This window comes from Somniosus microcephalus, unplaced genomic scaffold (genome assembly GCF_052327205.1).
Source record: "Somniosus microcephalus isolate GS21.2 unplaced genomic scaffold, FLI_Smic_1.0 unresolved_chr2, whole genome shotgun sequence".
Taxonomy (NCBI): domain Eukaryota; kingdom Metazoa; phylum Chordata; class Chondrichthyes; order Squaliformes; family Somniosidae; genus Somniosus; species Somniosus microcephalus.
Window position 1 is genome coordinate 3,770,899 of NW_028225180.1, and position 17,693 is coordinate 3,788,591.

The following is a 17,693-nucleotide window of genomic DNA, read 5'->3' on the forward strand; positions in this document are numbered from 1 at the left end:
GGTATATAGCAAGAATAATATTAGTGTAACAAGATTTATAGAATTAATCACTGGATATAGATACTTACAAGAAACACTAACAACAGAAAGAAGGGGATAGTAAATATTTTGTATATCCTCCCTTCCCGTTTCAGCATTCCGAAGGAACCGCTCCCTCTACAACACCCTGGTCCACTCCTCAATCACCCCCAACAATCCCTCCCCTCCCCACGGCATGTTCCAGTGCAAGTGCAGGAGATACAACACCTGCACTTTTACCTCCTCCCTTCCCACTGTCCAGGGCCCCAAACACTCCTTACAGGTGAAACAGAAATTTACTTGTACCTCTTACAATTTAGTATACTGTATTCGCTGCTCACGATGTGGTCTCCTCTATATTGGAGAGAAGAAAGGCAGATAGGTTGATTACCCAGCAGAACACTCCTGGTCAGGCTGTAAGTGTGACCCCGAGCTTCCGGCCCCCTGGGACTTTAATTCGCTGCTCCCCTCCCACTCTGACCTCTCTGTCCTCGGCTTCTTACACTGTTCCAATGAAGCTCAATTTAAGCTCGAAGAACGGCACTTTATCTTTCTATTAGGCACTATATAGCATAATGGACTCAACATTGAGTTCCGCAATTTCAGACCATAACCTCCGCCCCTATTTTTTTACAGGCGGCAGCTGTTGCTTTTTCTCCCATCACCATTTGCTACATTTATCCACTCCTGCCTTTTACCCTATCACAGACAGACCCTTTTTGTCCTTTACTCCACCACTCCCCAGTTTCCCTGCCCCTGCAATTGCATAAAATCTGTTACATTTCTAACTTTTTCAGTTCTGACGAACGGTCACAGACCTGAAATGTTAATTCCTTCTCTCTCCACGGATGCTGCCTGACCTGCTTAGTGTTTTCAACATTTTTTGGTGTTATTCCAAAGTATTCTTGTTAACTACCACTGATCAAGAATACTTCCCATAGATAACCTCGAACCCACGACATCCCTTCTCTCAGAGGCTCGTAGTCTTTGTGCTGGAGGCAGCGCGCTGATTGTGTGAGGTCACACAGTGAAGGTTGCTCCTTATTTAGAGCAGGGGTAAATCCCCGAGTGACATCATTCGGCCTCACTGTAACTGGCATTAATTACATTCATTGAATAAACAGAATCGTTGATACATTTTCACCTCAACACTTCACTACAACACAATTCAGCTCACATTGTTGTGCACAGCTTCAAATTAAAAATGAGCATATGCTCAACATTTTACCCCTCCTCAGTACAGGAATTTCATTCCCAGGCCGCCAAGATCACTCTGCCCCCGCCTCAGTCTAAGAATGTAATTCCTTGGGCCGCCTACATTACACTGCTCCCGCCTCACTCCATATATTTAATTCCCTGGGTCGCCTAGATTACACTGCTCCCACTTTAGTTCTGAAAATTCATTCCCTGGGCTGCTAAGCATACACAGTTCCCGCCTCATACCAGGAATGTCATTCCCATGGTGGCCTCGATATCACACTTGTTCCTTCAGTCCCGGAGCTTCATTCCCATGGCCGCCTTCATAACTCTGCTTCCACCTCAGTCCAGGAATTTCATTCCCATAGATGCCTCGATTAAACTGCTCCTGCCTCACTCCAGAAAGTTGATTCTAAGGGCTACCGAGATTTCACTGCTCCAGCCTGAGTCCAGGAATTTCATTCCCAGGGCTGCCATAGAGTCTTGGAGTCATAGAGTTATACAGCACTGAAAGAGCCCTTCGGCCCATCGTGTCCACGCCAGCCATCAAGTCCTATCTGTTCTAATCCCATTTTCCACACTTGGTCCATAGCCTTGTATGCTATGGCATTTCAAGTGCTCATCTAAATGCTTCTTGAATATTGTGAGCGTTTCTGCCTCTACCACACTGTCAGGCAGAGAGTTCAAGTTTCCAACCACCTTCTGGTGAAAACGTTTTTCCGCAAATCCCCTCTAAACCTCCTGCCCCTTACCTTGAACCTATGCCCCCTGTATATTGACCCGACTACTTATGGGAAAAGTTCCTTGCTATCTACCTTATCTATGCCCCTCATAATTTTATACACCTCAATCAGTTCCCTCCTGAGCCTTCTCTGTTCTAAGGAAAACAATCCCAGCTGAGGTGCTGCAGCACGGGTAACATCGTGGTGAATCTCCTCTGTACCATCTCCAATGCAATCACTAGCTTCCTATAGTGTGGCGGCCAGAACTTCACACAGTGTTCCAGCTGAGGCCTAACTAGCGTTTTGTACAGCTCCATCATAAACTCCCTGCTATTATATTTTATGCCTCTGCTAATGAAGGCAAGTATCCCATATGCCGTTTAAACCACCTTATCTACCTGTCCTGCTGCCTTCAGGGATCTATGTACATGCACAGCAAGATCCCTCTCATGCTTTGTCCTTCCTAGGGCCCTACCGTTCATTGTGTATCCCCTTGCCTTGTTAGTCCCCCAAAAATGCATCACCTCACACTTTTCAGGGTTTCATTCCACTTGCCACTGTTCTGCCCATCTGACCAACACATCTATATCATCCTGTAGCCTGAGCCTTCTCTCCTCACTATTTAACACATCAACAATTTTCTTCTCATCTGCGAACCTTATGATCATACCTTATACATTCATATCTAAATCATTAATGTAATCTACAAACAGCAAAGGACCCAGCACCGATCCCTCAGGTGCACCACTGGGCACAGGCCTCCAGTCACAAAAAAATCCTTGGAACATCACACTCTGCCTCCTGCCACTAAGCCAATTTTGGATCCAATGTGCCAAATTGCCCCGGATCCCATGAGCGCTTACATTCTTGATCAGTCTCCCATGTGGAACTTCGTCAAAAGCCTTACTGAAGGCCATGTAGACTACATCAACCTTCATCCACACACCTAGTCAGCCCCTAGAAAAATTCAATAAAATTGGTCAGACCTGATCTCCCCCTGACAAACCAATGCTGGCTATACTTGATTACTACTTGCCTCTCCAAGTGGAGACTAATTCTGTCCCTCAGAATTTTTTCCAATATTTTCGCTAACAAACTCACCTTGGGAGTTTCCTTTATTTTGCCCGCCAGTGTTTTTTCATACCCCTCTTTGCTTTCCTAATTTCGTTTTTAATAACCCCCTGCACTTTCTATAATCTTATAATCCTCTAGGGCTTCCACAGTTTTAGTCATTTATATCTGCCAAAACCCCCCTTTTTGTCCTCATCCATTCTTGTTTATCCCTTGACATCCTGGGTTCCCTGGGTTTGTCGATCCCACCCTTGACATTTACAGGAACATGTTGGCGTTGTACTCTCCCTATTTCCTTTCCGAATGACACCCACTGCTCTGATGTGGATTTTCCTACAAGAAGATGATCCCAGTCCACTTTGGGCAGATCCTACCTTATCATGTTAAAATCGGATATCGCCCAAATTTATTTCCGGTCCATTTTTGTCCTTTTCCATGACTACTTTAAATCTCACGTAATTATGTTCACTGTCACCAAAATGCGCTCCTATTGATACTTCTACCACGTGCCCAGCTACATTCACTAGAGTCAGGTCCAGTACCGCCTCGACTCTTGTAGAACTTCCTACATGCTGGCTCAAAATGCTCTCCTGGATGCACTTTAAGAATTCTGCACTCTCTAATCCTTTCACACACTGACTATTCCAGTTAATGTTGGGGAAGTGGAAATGACCTACTCGTATTACCCTATTAATTCTACACTTATGAGATTTGCCTACATGTTTGTTTCTCTATCTCCCCCAGACTCTTTGGAGGCCTATAGTGCTTGCCCCATTTTTTAAATTAGTTTTACCCATATTGCCTTAAATGTGGAACCTGCTAAGTTATAATCCTTCCTTACAGCAGTAATTGATTCCTTGATTAATATTGCGATAACCCCTCCTTATTCACAACTCCCCCTCTGTCTCGCCTGAAGATTCTATAGCCCGGAATATTAAGCTGCCAGTCCTGCCCCTCCCTCAACCATGTCTCTGTGATAGCAACAATATCATACACCCATGTGTTCATCAACAACTTCAATTCATCTGCCTTACTCTCAAGACTCCTTGCATTAAGATAAATGCCATCCAGCCTTGCCATACTCCCTTGTGCTGTTACATATTTGGTATGCCTTCCAGGATGATTGTTCTTTTCCTCTGTATTTGGCTGTGAATCAGCCCCTACTATAGGTACACACCATATCCCATCTCCCTGCCAATATAGCTTGAATCATCCCCAACAGTACTAGCAAACATCCTGTGATGAAATAATGCTGTGTTCTGGCATTTGTATTGTCTGTTGTTGTTGTACTTGTTAATGTCTGGAATGTTCTACAGGTGTAACCACTAATGCTCCTCCCTAGCCCCGCCCCTCTGGATCCTCCAGATTGGAGTGAGTCTTACTTGTAAGAGCTGGGTCTTACTCATAAGGGCTGGGTCTTACTCATAAGGGCTGGGTCGGCGATGAATGATGGTTGCCCTGTGTTTACTTGATGCCATGTTCGTACTTAATAAAAGCCTTTAGTTTTAAGCTTTAACCTCTTGGATTCAGGCTGTTATTTGGCACATCAATTTTATTAAGTAACAACTTTTGGAAGATGGATCGATTTTTGAAACCAGAGCGTCTGTATATCGATCCCCATTTGGCAGATGCGTCGAAGAAATTTATGCATTGGCTTCGATGTTTTGAACACTTCATCGCATCGTTCGATCCGACGGTTAACAAGTTGGGTCTTCTAACCAACTTGGTAAGTCATCAAACTTACTCTATAATTGAAGCTATTATTATATATGATGAGGCCCTCGCAGCCCTTAAGTCCCAATACCTTAAGTCGGTTAACGAAGTATACGCCAGGTATCTTTTGTCTATTCGCAGGCAATTACTCGAGGAATCCTTGGACGATTTCCTGCAGGACCTTAAGGCTTTGGCTAAGGATTGCAACTACAAGGCTGTCTCTGCCATATTGTATCAGGAAGAAGCCATCCGCGATTCTTTCATATCTCGCCTCCGATCTAATTATATTAGACAGAGACTCCTCGAGAATGACTCGTTAGTTTTTAAAATGGTCGTCGCTACTGCTGGATCAGTAGATGTGACCCAGAAAAATTTAGAAGTGTATGCATCAGCCCATGCGTCTTTTTCAGCCTTGTGTGTTCCGAGTATGGAGGCATCCATAACACCATTGGAGCCGCCACTTAATCCTATTGTTGCGGCTGTACCCCATGGGTCGAAGTGTTATTTTTGTGGCCAATCTAAACACCCCAGGCAAAGAAGCACAGCCAGAGAGGCTACCTGTTTTAAATGTAAGAAACGGGGACATTTTAGTAAACTGTGTAAGGGTAATCCTGTACCCGATGTCTTTTATGCTGCCGCCTATCATTTTACTCTAGCCTCAGTTACGGTTGACCAGACCATACCGTGTTCCTTGTCGAAATCAATGATGGACATCAAGATTAATGGTCGTCGTACTGGGTGTTTGATAGACTGTGGCAGTACTAAAAGTTTTATACACCCCAACCTTGTTAACACCTGTTCATTGAAGGTGTATCCTACTTGAAGTGAAATCGTGATGGCGTCCAAGTCTCTTACTTCGGAGTTAACTGGATATTGACCGCTAAGGATATGGAGTATAAGGACTTTAAACTCCTCATATTACCTCAGTTGTGTGTAAACTTAATTTTAGGCTTGGACTTCCAGTGTCAGCATGAGAATGTCACCCTTAAGTATGGTGGATCCCAGCCTCCATTCACAGTCTGCGGCCTTTCTATTTTAAAAGTAATCCGCCTTCTTTGCTCCTGAACCTTGCTCCTAATTGTAGACCTATAGCAACTACGAGTCGACGGTATAGTTCAGAAGATAAAACATTTATAAAAGAGGAAGGCTTCAACAGGAGGGTATTATCGAACACAGTAATAGCCCGTGGCGTGCCCAGGTGGTGGTGGTTAAAACTAATGAAAAGAAAAGATTTGTGGTCGATTATAGCCAGACTATAAACTTGTATACCCAATTAGACGCCTGTCCTTTGCCTCGTATTTCTGAGATGGTGAACCAGATAGCTCAGTACCGCGTGTTCTCCACCATTGATTTAAAGTCTGCCTATCATCAACTCCCCATTAAAATAGAAGACCGACCTTATACAGCCTTCAAAGCTAATGGGCGCCTGTACCAATTCCTAAGGGTGCCCTTTGGAGTGACGAATGGGGTATCCATCTTCCAACGGGAGATGGATCGTATGGTGGATGACTACACGTTGGAAGCAACATTTCCGTACCTGGACAATGTCATGATCTGTGGGCACGACCAACGGGAGCATGATAAAAATCTCGCTAAGTTCCTAGAGACTGCAAAGAGGATAACCCTGACCTACAACGAAAACAAGTGTACCTTTAATACTACACGTTTGTGTATTCTTAGTTGCGTTGTGGAGAATGGGGTAATCGGGCCAGATCCTGAAAGATTACGCTCGCTTAAGAAGTTACCTTTACCTCACACTGTAAAAGCTTTAAGAAGGTTTTTGGGATTCTTCTCGTACTATGCCCAGTGGGCGGCTAGCTACTCAGATAAATTCCGACCTCTTATTAAGTCGACGTCTTTTCCGCTATCGGCGGAAGCTCAGGAGGCTTTCTTTAATATCAAATGGGACATTGAGAAGGCATTGGTATGTGCCGTGGATGAGAAGATCCCTTTTCAAGTGGAAAGTGATGCATCTGAATTTGCGTTGGCAGCATCTCTCGTACATTGCAAGGACCAGAAGTTCGACATTCTTCAGTGGAAAAGGAGGCACAGGCGATTATCGAAGCAGTCAGGTATTGGAGACATTCTCTTGCTGGCCAACGCTTTACACTCATTATTGACCAGTGATCTGTGGCCTTTATGTTCAATACTAAGCAGAGAGGCAAGACCAAAAATGATAAGATTTTAAGATGGCGAATAGAAATATCAACATATGACTATGATATTCAATACAGGCTTTAGTATTCAATGAGCCATCGGATGCTTTGTCACGAGGAGTATGTGCTAGTCTAGGTTTGGTTAAGCTTCAAAGTCTCCACGAAGTGCTTTGCCACCCTGGGGTTACCAGAATGAACCACTTCATTAAGTCCCACAATCTACCCTACTCTATTGAGCAGGTTCAGAAAATGACCAGAACCTGTCGTGTTTGTGCTGAATGCAAACCCCGCTTCTTAAAGCCGTCCGAGCCAGCTCATCTTATGAAAGCAACTCGACCATTTGAGCGTTTGAGTCTCGATTTTAAAGGTCCCCTTCCATCGAGTGACCGTAATGACTATTTTCTTAATATTATAGACGAGTACTCTCGTTTCACTTTTGTTATCCCCTGTCCAGATGTGACTAGTGCTGTTGTAATTAAATGCCACTGCCAACTGTTTTCCTTGTTTGCATGCCTAACTATATACATAGTGATCGGGGTTCTTCCTTCAGGAGCGAAGAATTGCGACAGTTTTTGCTATGGAAAGGGATTGCAACGAGTAGAACTACCAGCTATAACCCTCTTGGTAATGGGCAGGTCGAGAAAGAAAATGCGACAGTGTGGAAGGCTATCATACTTTCTCTGACGTCGTGAACACTGCCGATATCTCGCTGGCAGGATGTCCTGCCAGACGTGTTGCATTCCATAAGGTCTCTTTTGTGTACAGCGACGAATGCCACCCCTCATTAAAGGATGTTTAGTTTTCCAAGAAAAGCTACTAATGGAGTATCGTTACCCACATGGTTGACGACCACGGGCCCTGTGTTGTTGTGCAGACATGTGAGAGGCCACAAGACTGATCCACTGGTGGAGGAAGTACAACTCCTCCATGCTAATCCCCAGTATGCGTGCATTCCATAACCGGATGGGCGAGAGGATACGGTCTCTATTACAGATCTTGCACCTGCTGGAGCTCGAAAAGAGTTCGACTCTGAGAGTAGAGTTTTCAATCGTGGTATTGGACGTTCAGAGACACAAACGTTCAGTGTGGAAAACACTGATGATTCTGGGAATTCGAATGAACCGGAGTTAGTACTCCGGGAGGAGCCTCAGCAAGAGTTATGTCGTTCCCAGAGGACTATCAGACCTCCTGACAGACTGAATCTATAGCAAGGGGTGAATGTGATGAAATAACTCTGTGTTCTGGCATATGTATTTTCTGTTGTTGTTGTACTTGTTAATGGCTGGAATGTTCTGCAGGTGTAACCACTAATGCTCCTCCCTAGCCCCGCCCCAATGGATCCTCCGGATTGGTGTGAGTCTTACTTATAAAAGCTGGGTCTTACTCATAAGGGCTGGGTCGGTGATGAATGATGGTTGCCCTGTGTTAACTTGATGCCATGTTGTTACTTAATAAAAGCCTTTAGTTTTAAGCTTTAGCCTCTTGGATTCAGGCCGTTATTTGGCACATCACATCCCCACGAGGATATTTGTTCCACTCTGGTTCAGGTGCAACCCATCCGAATTGTAAAGGTCCCACCTTACCCAGAAGCAGCCCCAGTGATCCAGGAAACTAAAGCCCTCCCTCCTGCACCAAATCTTTAGCCATGCATTCATCTGCTCTATCCTCCTATTCCTCTACTCACTAGCACGTGGCACCACGAGTAATCCAGAGATTACAACCTTTGAAGTCCTGCTTTTTAATCTGCGACCTAGCTCCCAAAATTGCTGTTGCAGGACCTCATCCATCTTTCTACCCATGTCGTTGGTACCAATGTGAGCCACGACCTCTGAATGTTCGCCCTCCACCTTCAGAATGCCCTGCAGCCGTTCAATGAGATCCTTGACCATGGCACCTGGGAGGGAACATACTATCCTGGAGTCGCTTTGTAGCCAAAGGAACGTCTATCTGTTCCCCTTATGATAGAATCCCCCATCACTATTGCTCTCCCATTCTTTTTTAATCCCCGCCTGTGCAGCTGAGCCATTCGTAGTGGCAATGACTTGCTTCTTGCTGCATTCCCCTAAGAAACCATCTCCCCCATTTTAATCCAAAACAGAAAATCTTTTGGCGAGGGAGATGGACCCAGGGGACACCTACTCTACCTTTCTAGTTCTTTTACTCTGCCTGGCGGTCACCCATTTCCTGTCTGCTATGCACTCTTTACCTGCAGTGTGACCACCTCGTTAAACGTACTATCCATGAAGATCTCTGATTAGTGGATGCTCCACAGTGACTCCAGCTGCAGCTCCAGCTCGGAAATGTGGATCTCGAGTAGCTGTAGCTGGAGACACTTCCTGCACATGTGTTTGCCCTGGACACCGAAAGTGTACCTGACTTCCCACATAGCACAGGAGGAGCACTCCATGGCGCATAGCTGCCCTGCCATATCCTAACCTTAATTTATTTGCTTAACTTACTTTAAATAAATAAATGTTAAATACACTAGGGAGCTTACTTCACCTTAAATACTACTTCATCTAAACTAGAGACCTTACTTTGAGTTGAAGGACAGGACTGTAGAAATACTCACCAGGTCCTACTTACAAATCTGCTCCTTCCCTTGTATTGAAGTCACGTTAGCGGTTTCGCAGTTGTTGCTGTTTGACTGCTGCCGCTCTCGGACTCTTTCCTTGGTGCACAGAAAGAACCAAACCCTACAGGGTGAAAACTTAGGAAATACAAAGGAAAGCAAGGCAGCTCCCCCTTCCACTCCTCACCTAACTCCCTGACTCAATCAACTCCAGCACTCTGTTCAACCCGCACTCAGTGCAAAATCGCAGTTCAAAGCCTACTTTATAGGCCCTGAAACAAATGAGAATTGCTGAGCCCAGCTGCAGGAGTACCAGTGTAATCTACTTTCCCTAATTAACTGATTAAGCTGCTCTGAATTGTAGGCCTTGTATATCCCATTATAATCCTGCTTAAAGCTGGGAAATGTAGATTTTAAACTCTAAAGAGTAACAGTGAATGTGAAACAAACAAAAGTTTGATTTTAGCAACCAGTTAAGACTCCCTGACTCACCAAACTTGCAGCACTCTGTTGAAACCGCACTTTGTCCAAAATCGCACTTCAAAGCCTGTTTTAAAGGCCCTGAACGATGGAGACTTGCTGAGCACAGCTACTGGAGAACCAGTTTAATCTAGTTTCCCTAATTAACTGCCTTCATCTGCTCTGAATTGTAGGCCTTGTATATCCCTTAATAACCCTGCTTAAAGCTGGCAAATTTAGATTTTAAACAGTTAACAGTAAATACCGAGATAACACTGCTCCCACCACAGTCCAGGAATTTCAATTGCAGAGCAGCCAATGTTATATTTTCCTGCCTTAGTCGACCGAATTGATTCCCAGGGCATTCTATTTGCCAGAATCTAGAACAAGAACAACAGGGTCTTTCTAATGATGGACCTGAAACACCTAATCTTGTAATTGTGCTTTGCAGAGGGCGCAAATAAAAAAACGAGCAAAGAGTTGACACCAAGGTATCAAAGCAAAATGCTTAAAATATTAACCCATGAGATAAATATGCTGGATCTGTCTCCATGCTCCATGAAACTCTCTGGAGCATTCAATTCTCGCACAATCAGCGCCTTCCCGGATGCTTCTCCTCCACTTTGAGCCGTCTTGGGCCTGGAATTCACAGGAATCGGAGGGGATGTTGCACTTTTCCAAGGAGGCTTTGAGGGTGTCCTTGAAGCGTTCCCTCTGCCCACCTGGGGCTCTCCTGCCATGTCGGAGCATCGAATAGAGCACTTGTTTTTGGAGTCTCGTATCCGGCATTCGGAGTGTGTTCAAAGCTTTAATGTTGGGGATGTTAGCCTGAGCGAGATCACTGACGTTGGTGCACCTATCCTAACAATGTATTTGCAGAATCTTGCGGATGCAGCTTTGGTGATACCTCTCCAGTTCTTTTGAGGTGTCTGCTTGACATGGTCCATGTCTCTGATGCGTAGAGGAGGGCGGCAATCATGACTGCTCTGTAGACCGTAAGCTTAGTGCCAGGTTTGAGGTCATGGTCTTCAAGCACACTCAACCTCAGGCGACCGAAGGCTGCACTGGCACACTGAAGGCTGTGTTGGACTTCGTCATCGACGTCTATCCTTGTAGAGATTAGGCTATCAAGTAATGAAAAGCGGTCCACGTTGTCCAAGGCTTGATCGTGGATTTTGATAAACAGGGGGCAGTACTGTGAGACGCAGGGAGGTTGGTCGAGGACCTTTGAATTATGGATGTTTAGTGTAATATCTATGCTCTGATCCGCTTCAGTGAAGGTTTTCATGATGTTTTGGATTTTGGCCTCCGAATGTGCGCAGCTGCCTGCATAATGTAATTTGATGACAGATGATGGGACGACCTTGGATCTGGACAGGAGGCGACGGAGGTTGAGCAGTTTCCCGTTTTTCTATAGATTACCTCCACTCCAGCGGGTAGCTTGCTGAGGGTGAGATGGAGCATTGCAGCAAGGAAGATCGAGAAGAGCTTTGGTGCGATGACACAGCCTTGCTGGACGCAGGTCCGTATATGACTTGGATCTGTGGTGGAACTGTTGGTCAGGATCATGGCATCCTTGTCATCATGAAGCAGGCGGAGGAGAATGATGACAACATTTTGACCGCAGCCGAATTTGAGGAGGACACTAATAATCCCTCACAGTTGACAGTGTTGAAGGCATTTGCGAGGTCAAGGAAGAGCATGAACAGTGGTTGGTGCTGTTCCCTGCATTTCTCTTGTATTTGATGCGCGGTGAAGATCATGTCCATTATTCCCCTTATGGGCGGAATCCGCATTGCGAAACTGGGAGGAGCTCTTCAACCACTGGGAGAAGGTGATTGAGCAGGATTCATGCAAATGACTTTCCCTGAGGCAGACAGCAGGGAAACTCCTCTGTAATTAGCATAATTGGACTTGTGTAGCGCTCCCTCAGTACTGAATCTCCAACTGCTCAGCGGTCCAATAATACTGACCCTCCAACAGTGCAGGTCTCCCTCAGTACTGCCACTCAGACACAGCAGCGAACCCAAAGTACTGCCCACCCTAATGTGCAGCGCTCCCTCAGTAAAGAACCTCTGACTGAGCAGTTATTCCTCAGTACTGACACTCCGACAGTGCAGTGCTCCCTCAGTTCTGACCCTCCGATAGTGCAGAACTCCCTCAGTACTGCGCAGCAGAGAGTGCAGTTGTCCCTCAGTACTGCGCCTCCAACAGTGCAGCATTACTTAAGTGCTGACCCTCCAACAATGTAGCGCTCCTCAGTACAGACCCTCCGACAGTGCAGCGGTCCCTCTGTACTGACCCTCCATCAGTGCGCCTCTCCCTCATTACTGCCCGTCCAACAGTACAGCGCTCACTCAGTGTTGCCGCTCCGACAGTGCAGCGCTCCCACAATACCGCCCATCCGACAGTGCAGCACTCCCTCAGTACTGACCATCCGACAGTGCAGCGCACCCTCAGTAATGATCCTCTGACAGTTGTGCGCTCCCTCAGTGCTGCCCCTCTGACATTGCAGCACACCTTCAGTACTGCCCCTCTCACAATGCAGCGCTCCCTCAGTACTGCACCTCCGACAGTGCTGCACTCCATCAGTACTGCGCATCAGAGAGTGCAGCGGTCCCTCAGTACTGTGCCTCTGATAGTGCAGTGTTACCTAAGTTCTGACCTTCAGACAATGTAGCGCTCCCTCAGTACTGACTCTCCAACAGCACAGTGCTCCCTCTTTACTGACCCTCCGACAGTGCGGCCCTCCCTCAGCACTGTGCCTCCCGCAGTGCAGCACTCCCTCAGTACTGTCACTCCGGCAGTACAGTGCTCCCTCAGTACTACCCTTCTGACAGTGCAGCTCTCCCTCAGTACTGCCCCTCCAACACTGCAGCTCTCAGTCAGTACTGCCCCTCCGACAGTGCAGCCCTCACTCAGTACTGCCGCTCCGGCACTGCAGCGCTCCCTCAGTACTGTCACTCCGGCAGTACAGCGCTCCCTCAGTACTGACCCTTCGACAGTGCAGCACTCCCTCAGTATTGACCCTCCGATAATACAGTGCTCCCTCAGCACTGACCATCTGACAGTGCAGCGCTCCCTCAGTTCTGACTTCTGCAAAATAAGCAGGTTCAAAGGGTTCATATTCGGCACAAGATTACAATCTGTGAACGAACATTAATGGTCTAATAATCTATAGCGACAGATATGGGGGCCTTGAATTTCCGCTCCAAATACGTGTGCTTGGTGCCGTCGCTCGAGAAGAATGCTAGGCCCTAGAGATTTCACTTTTTTTCTGTAAGAAGCCTGTGAGAGTGGACCTCTCTCTTAAATGGCCTGAGAGACTGCTTCTGATTTTCTTTAAAAAGCCTGTGTGTGTGGTCCTCTCTCTTTTGAAAGCCTGTGCGACTTGTCCTGTCTCTTCAAGAAACCTTCTGTAACTGGTCCTGCCTCTTTTCAAAGACTGTGTGAATGGATCTGTCTCTTTATAAAGCCTTTGTGACTGGACTCTTTAAAATGCCTGTGAGAGTAGACCTGTAACTTTAAAGATCCTATGTCTCTTGTGCTATCTATTTAAAAAAAGACTTTGTGACAGCTCCTGTCTCTTTACAAAACCTGTGTGAGTGGTCCTGTCTTCTTAAAAGACGTGTGAGTGATCCTGTCTCTAAGTAGCCAATGTTAATGTTCTAGCTTCTTTAAGAAACCTCTGTGGCTGATCCTGTTTCTTTAAAAAGCCGGTATATCTGTTCCTGTATCTTCATAAAAAAGCCTAAGTGACTGGTCCTGTCATACTTTTGAAGAAAGTGTGACTGTTTCTGTTTCCGCAAAATGCCTCTGAGTCTGTTTCTCACTCTTTAAAAAGCCTGTCTGGCTGCCCCTGTCTCTTTAAATAGGTTTTGTTGCTGTTCCTGATTCTTTAAGAAGCTTCTGTGGCTGGTCCTGTCTCTTAACGAAGCCTCTGTGATTGGTTCTGTCTCTTTAAAAGGCCTGTGTCACTTTCCCTATCTCTTTCTATGGACAATGCGACTGGTCCTGTATATCTATATATATATAAACGGATACGTCTGTCTGTCTGTCTGTCTGTCTGCCCTCACGTGTGCGTCTGTCCGGCTATGCGCTCGAAAGTAACAGAGCGTACCTACGCGCGCGTTACCTCCGAAGAAAGCTTACACTTCCGGGACGCTGGTAAGCAGATTTACTTTTCGGTCGGATGAAAATTGTTCGCGCCTTATGCAAAAAACCTTCAAAATTAAATTCATTATCTGCTAGCATTGATTGACTGACAAGGTTCGACCAATCCTGTGCCGTCACGATTGACCAATCCTACAGTACAGTCCCCTGATGGTTGGCCAATCGGTGTATGTGTGTGTGGGCGGGACTAATCGTTTTCATCTCGGGGATCTGGCAGCCATTGTTTCGGTGCCATGAATTCAGCTTCCAGCTCAAACTGATTTGAAAGTTAGTATCTCTTTTAAAAATAACATAAGATTTACCAAAATCGTTTTATAAGTACTTTCACTTTCATCTTTCAAGGTATTAAAAGGTAGAAATGTTGCCCGGCACCAGATTCACAAAGGGACACAGACAGGGCCCCAAAGCCTGGCACTTGATTTAAACCGCCCACCCCAAAACAGCCCTGGCAAAGCCGGGCTCCCCCAGCTAGTCTTTAATAAGTCTGTGTGACTGGTTCTGATTCTATTTAAAAAGCATTTGTGACTTGTTCTGTCTCTTTACAAAGACGGCGTGACTGGTTCTAATTCTCTTTAAAACGCCTGCGTGACTGGTTCTGTCCCTTTAAAAAGCCTGTTTGACTGCTTCTGTCTCTTTAAAAAGCCTGTGTGACTGGTCCAGTTGCTTTTTAAAGACAATGTGACTAGTCCCGTGTCTGAAAAAACCTGTGTGACTTGTCCTCTCTCTTTTAAAAGCATGTGGGACTGATTCTGCCTCTTTAAAGAGCCTTTGTGACTGCACATGTCTCTTTTAAAAGCCTGTGGGACCGATTCTGTCTCCTTAAAAAGCCTGTGAGTGGTTATGTCTCTTTAATAATCCTGTGTTACTGGTTATCTCTTTTTACAAAGCCTGTATGACTGATCCTGTCTCTTTAAAACGGGTGAGTGACAGATTTTGTCTCTTTACAAAGCCTTTGTGACTGGTCCTTTCTGCTTTAAAGGTCTGTGCGACTGGACTGTCTCTTTAAAAGAAAGAAGGAAGACTGGCACTTATAACGCGCTTTTCACGCCCACCGGACGTCTGAAAGCGCTTTACAGCCAATGAAGTACTTTTGTAGCACTGTTGTAATGTGGGGAAAGCGGCAGCCAATTTAAACACAGCAAATTCCTACAAGCAGCAATGTGATAATGACCAGATAATCTTTTTTTTATGTTGGTTGGAGGATAAATTTTGGCCAGGTCACAGATAGCCTGTGTGACTGTTCCTGTCTCATTGAAGAGCTTGTGTGACTGGTGCTGTCTCTTTAAATAGCCTGTGTGACTGGTCCAGTTTCTGTTTAAGGAAAATATGACTGGCGCTGTCTCCTTTAAAAGCCTGTGTTACTGGTTCTGTCTCTTTTAAAAGGCTGTGTGACATTTTCTGCATCTTTAAGAATCCTGTGTGACTGGTTCTGTCTCTTTGAAAGCCCTGTGTGACTGGACCTGTCGCTGTAAAACATCTGGCTGATTGTTCCTGCCTCTTTAGAAAGCCTGTTTGACTGGTTCTGTCTCTTTTAAAGGCAAGTGTGACTGGTTCTGTCGCTTTAAATAGCCTGTGTGACTGGTGTGGTCTCTTTAAGGTAACTTTGTGACTGGTTCTGTGTCTGTTAAATGCTTGTGTGACTGGTCCTGTTTCTTTTGTAAGACTGTGTGACTATTCCTGTCTCTTTAAAAAGCCTGTGTGACTGGTCGTGTCTCTGTAAAAAGCCTGTGTGACTGGTCCTGTCTCTGTAAAAAGCCTCTGTGATTGGTTCTGTCTCTTTAAAAGGCCTTAGTCACTGGTCCTATCTCTTTCTAAGGACAATGCGACTGGTCCAGTCTCTTTAATAAGTCTGTGTGACTGGTTCTGATTCTATTTAAAAAGCATTTGTGACTTGTTCTGTCTCTTTACAAAGACTGCGTGACTGGTTCTGATTCACTGTAAAACGCCTGTGTGACTGGTTCTGTCTCTTTACAAAGACTGTGTGATTGGTTCTGTCTCTTTAAAAGGCCTGTGTCACTGTCCCTATCTCTTTCTAAGGACAATGCGACTGGTCCTGTCTCTTTAATAAGCCTGCGTGACTGGCTCTGATTCTCGTTAAAAAGCCTGCGTGGGTGGTTCTGATTCACTTTAAAATGCCTGTGTGAATGGTTCTATCTCTTTAAAAGCCTGTTTGACTGCTCCTGTCTCTTTAAAAAGCCTGTGACTGGTCCAGTTTCTTTTTAAAGACAATGTGACTAGTCCCGTCTCTGAAAAAACCTGTGTGACTTGTCCTGTCTCTTTTAACTGCATGTGGGACAGATTCTGTCTCTTTAAAAAGCCTGTGTGACTGCACCTGTTTCTTTTAAAAGCCTGTGGGACAGATTCTGTCTCTTTAAAAAGCCTGTGTGAGTGGTTATGTGTCTTTAACAATCCGGTGTGACTGGTTATCTCTCTTTACAAAGCCTGTATGACTGATCCTGTCTCTGTAAAACGGGTGTGTGACTGATTTTGTCTCTTCACAAAGCCTTTGTGACTGGTCGTATCGGCTTTAAAGGTCTGTGTGACTGGACTGTCTCTCTAAAAGAAAGAAGGAAGACTGGCGTTTATATCGCGCTTTTCAGGCCCACCGGACGTTTGAAAGCGCTTTACAGCCAATGAAGCACTTTAGTAGCACTTTTTTAAAGTGGGGCACGCGGCAACAAATTTGCACACAGGAAATTCCGACAAGCAGCAATGTGATAATGACCAGATAATCTTTTTTTTATGTTGGTTGGAGGATAAATATTGGCCAGGTCACAGATAGCCTGTGTGTCTGTTCCTGTCTCTGTAAAATGCCTGTGTCACTGGTCCTGTCTCTGTAAAAAGCCTGTGTGACTGGTTCTGTCTCTTTAAAAGAAAGAAGAAAGGCTGGCGTTTAACTGGCCCCTCTCTCGACCACCGGACGTCTCTAAGCGTTTTACAGCCAATGAAGTACTTTTGAAGCACTGTTGTAATGTGGGATACGCGGCAGCCAATTTCTAGACAGCAAATTCCCACAAAAAGCAATGTGATGATGAACAGATCATCTGTTTTAATTATGTTGGTTGAGGGATAATTATTGGCCAGGACACAAATAGCCTGTATGATTGTTCCTATTTCATTGAAAAGCCGTTGTGACTGGTCCTGTCTCTTTCAAGAGGCTGTGTGACTCGTCCTCTCTCTTTTAAAGGCTGTGCGACTGGACCTGTCTCTTTATAAAGCCTGTGTGAAGGGTTCTGCCTCTTTGAAACCCCTGTGCGACTGGTCCTGTCTCTTTATAGAACTAATCCTGTCTCTTTAAAAAGCCTGTGTGGCTGGTTCTGACACTTTACAAAATGTGTGCAACTGGTTCTGTATCTTTAAAAAGCCTTAATGAATTATTTCTGACCTTGCAATTTAAGAACAGCCGGAATGGATTTTGTTTTTTTTTAAACAGTGGACCATGCGTTTCGGGACCACAAGTGTGTTGATGGTGCAGGATTTCTGAGACTTGTTCTTTGGCACAGAGTGGCTTCACAGAGTTGCGGAGAATTCTTTGTTGTAAAAGTAGAGTTAAGCATTGAAGACTTAGGCCTAGAAATTAGTCATTGACTGCAGTGGAACTGAATATCAGGC

The 17,693-nt window shown here is 45.3% G+C and overlaps 1 pseudogene; it reads left to right on the plus strand.

Moving 5' to 3' along the window:
- LOC147092046 (uncharacterized) overlaps window positions 1-12,946 on the plus strand; it is an 81,178-nt pseudogene extending 68,232 nt beyond the window's left edge.
- Window positions 12,947-17,693: the final 4,747 nt, after the last annotated feature.